This window comes from Lissotriton vulgaris, chromosome 5, assembly GCF_964263255.1.
Source record: "Lissotriton vulgaris chromosome 5, aLisVul1.2, whole genome shotgun sequence".
Taxonomy (NCBI): domain Eukaryota; kingdom Metazoa; phylum Chordata; class Amphibia; order Caudata; family Salamandridae; genus Lissotriton; species Lissotriton vulgaris.
The window spans coordinates 1,526,635,125-1,526,638,702 of NC_141693.1; the positions used below are offsets into that span (position 1 = coordinate 1,526,635,125).

Consider the following 3,578-nt stretch of genomic DNA (forward strand, 5'->3'; position numbering starts at 1 on the left):
TGCCAAATAAAAGGGATGAGAAAGTGATCAGACCATGGGAGGGGGAGTGAGGGTCGAGCTTCAATTGTTGGAAGATTGGCGAAGAGAGGATCCAAAAGGTGTCCCTTGGTATGAGTTGCCTCTGAGTTAATCAGTTGAAGGTCAAGTATTTTTAATTCTGAAATGAGGTCCCCAACAGTTTTGTTTGTACTGTCCTCAAAGTGTAAATTTAAATCACCAAGCAGGATGAAATTAGGGGTCAAGGTACAGGTACATCTTCTTCAAGCACACCTCCTTCTGATGATATGGATCAAAATTGGGAACCAGCCCCACTGCCGTCTGAGAGTGAGGCACACCATGATCTGACAAAGGTAGTTAAGCGTAAAAGGAAGCTCGTCCAAAGACTCATAGTTATTGAGTGTGATGAGGCTCAACAAGAAGTGGCGGATACTGCTGCTGATGAAGACTCTCACGACGATGACGCAGTCATCATAGGCTTCACTCCAGCCTCAGCGGGCATGCAGCAAACAGACATTTTGACCCTAGCCCGAGAAGCTGCTGAGCGTGATGATGATGATGTTGTCGACGAGAAAGCAATGGAAACACCACAATCATTGAACTTAACTAGTACACCAACACCTACCGCTTCCATATTTCTTCCTCGCCAGAAGGGACCTCCATCCACCTCGACCTCAATTAGTGGTGGTGAAAGTGCACAACGTAGTAAAGTTCAGCAATCCACATCCTCCACTTCATCTGGCATTAGCAGCATGACCACCAGTATCGCCGCCTCCTCCGGCCCCCACAGACAATTCAAGTCCCCAGTTTGGGACTTCTTTAGTGTTTGCCCAAAAAGGGAAAACTTCGCCATTTGTAGCATTTGTAAGCTTGCAGTTAGTCGTGGTAAGTTTGGTGCCAACTATCGTACCGGAAGCCAGAGAGGTCATCTTAAGAGACAGCACGCTGTCCAATGGTTTGCGCACCTACAGGCGATCAAGGAAGCCCGAATTGCACGTCAAGAAAACGTTGATGTTTCATCTGATGATGACGAGGAGGACGAAGACGTGTCAAACACTTCACTTACACCCAGTACCCCTGTCAGCAGCACACCCCATGTGAGCCACACTAAGAGTGTGGGAGAGAGTGAGACACCAATGCGAAAAAGTTCATCAGCGAGCATAACTGGGTCGAAGAAGTCATCATCATCATCCCGTAAATGCTTGGTCCAGGGTAACATTAGAACCATGTTGTTTACAGAAGCGCCATATGAACACAACCACCCACTGACGCGTCTGTATAACACTAAGCTGGCTAAAATGCTAGCACTGGACCTTCTCCCTTTTTCTTTTGTAGAAGGGATTGGTTTTCTAGAATTAGTGGCAGTGCTCTGCCCTAAATGAAAAATTCCTAGCCGGTTCTATTTTGCCAGAGTTGGGGTTCCAGCACTACATAAAGATGTGCTGGAGGTGATTGGGGCAGCTTTGCAGAAGAGTGCTGTTCACACTATACATCTGACAACAGACATGTGGACCAGTGGCACAGGCGCTGATTACATGTGCATCACTGCACAGTGGGTCTCTTTTTCAGAGGTTAAAGCAAAGCTAAACACAGGTGTTGACCCGGACCAAGTTTTTAAAGCTGCTAGGAAACATGCACCACTAGCCATGTTTGGCTTGGAGAAACGTCACACAGCAGAAAACATTTAGAATGAGTTTAACACAAAGGTCTTTCACTGGCTGTCCCCCAAAAAAAGCCAGATTGGTTATGTTTCCACGGATAATGGCGCCAATGTAGTTAAGGCCATGTAGCTGGGTGAGTATTTCAGAGTGCCGTGTTTGGCGCACTGTATAAACCTGGTTGTTAAAAAATTCTTGAGTGATGAAGACAGTCTAGCGTGCGAGTTAGTGGCCACCTGCCCAAGAATGTGCAACCATTTCAGCCATTCTTTTAAGGCCCGGAAGCATCTGAGGAGCCTGCTACATGAACATTAAATGCCAGTGAAAGGACTCATCCAGGAGGTGGCAACACGTTGGAACTCAACCTTCTACATGCTTGAGTGTCTGTATGAGCAATATACGGTACTCGATCACTACTTCTTAACACTGGGTACAGCTCAGAAGGACCTGAGGCTAGATGCGGCGCAATGGAACCTAGTTAAAAGCCTGACAGACATGCTTCGTCCTTTTGAGGTCTTCACACGTGCAGTCAGCAAGGAGGACTGTAATTTGGGAAAAGCTATCCCATTGTTGCGCATGCTGGAGCACCAACTGAAGGCGGTGTCTTCTATGTTTCAAAAAGATGAAGAAAAGAAAGACGCTTTTCTTTTGGCGGAGAAATTATTAGAGCGCCTACATGGTGATGAACGTCTTAAAATGATCCACTCAGAACAGCATTACATTTGTGCTACTATTCTGGATCCACGCTACAAAAAGGCGCTGGCAGGCCAAGCATTCTTTCCTTTCGATGATCAAGATGTTACAAAGTACAAACGTTGGCTAGCCTTCTCAGCCAAGAGGTTTGAAAGAGAACGGCAGAAAATTGAAGGAAAAGGCAGTACATCAGCATCAGCAGGCCATCCCAAGTCAAAAGAATCCACTTCGGCACCTGTGGCTGTGGCACAAGTGACCTCTCAGCCGTTAAAGACACCGGCAACCGGATCATCTGCACCAGACACAACAGTAACATTGCATGCAGAAGAGGATTGGCTAACTCAGCTTGGGTTTGGTTCTGAAAAGGTCACAGCAAAAAGTAAGCAAAGTGGAGGAACCTTGGAGGACCTTGAGTCGATGGTGCACGACTATCTGAATGACTCAACAGAGGTCTATGTTAATGCTGACCCATTGGCGTATTGGCATGGGAAAAAAGAATTGTGGGCACAGCTCTCCAACCTGGCTATAAACTACTTATCTTGCCCACTCGCAAGTGTGTTTTCTGAACGTGTTTTCAGTGCTGCTGGTGGCATTGTAACTTCCAAACGGAGCCGCCTATCGCCCAAAAATGTGGAGAGGTTAACAATGATCAAGATGAATCAGCACCTCATACCACCAGATTACAAAGTACGAGAAAGCACGTCGGATGAAGACGAGGTGGACAGCAACGTAGATGAGGGAATTTCTTCTCTGTTAAGTGACACTGACCTCACCCTGCCTGAATTCGCAGTGTATGATGACAAAGCTTTATTCTTACTCACTGACACTGACCCCTGAAAATTAGACAATGAATCAATAACTTTATTTTTTGTCCTTATTCACTTTAATTCCTGTGTGTCTGTCTTTCTTTGTTGTGCACAGTTAATATAATTCAAACTTTAATCACCTAATCACAAAAACAAGCCCATTAGCAGAACTGTCTTCACTTGTTTGCTTATTGATTTGAAGGTGCTGCAGTCTGCATTCCTCAGGTTCCCAAGTTCACAAGAACATGCTCCTCTATCCTCTTCCTCCAGTCCAGACTCCTATTTCCCTCAAAGCAGAGGGCTGTATTACGCCCAATGAAGAAAGACTCTGCACTTGTGGGGGTGTTCTACTTCTTTGCGGGTGAATTGACGGCTCTGGGGCCATTGCTGGGAAGCTCTAATACCGGATACAAGTGGTTTGGAC

General features: G+C 46.1%; 1 pseudogene; it reads left to right on the forward strand.

Moving 5' to 3' along the window:
• The first annotated feature begins 1,889 nt into the window (after nt 1-1,889).
• LOC147712931 (zinc finger BED domain-containing protein 6-like) lies at nt 1,890-3,185 on the forward strand (annotated as a pseudogene).
• Nucleotides 3,186-3,578: the final 393 nt, after the last annotated feature.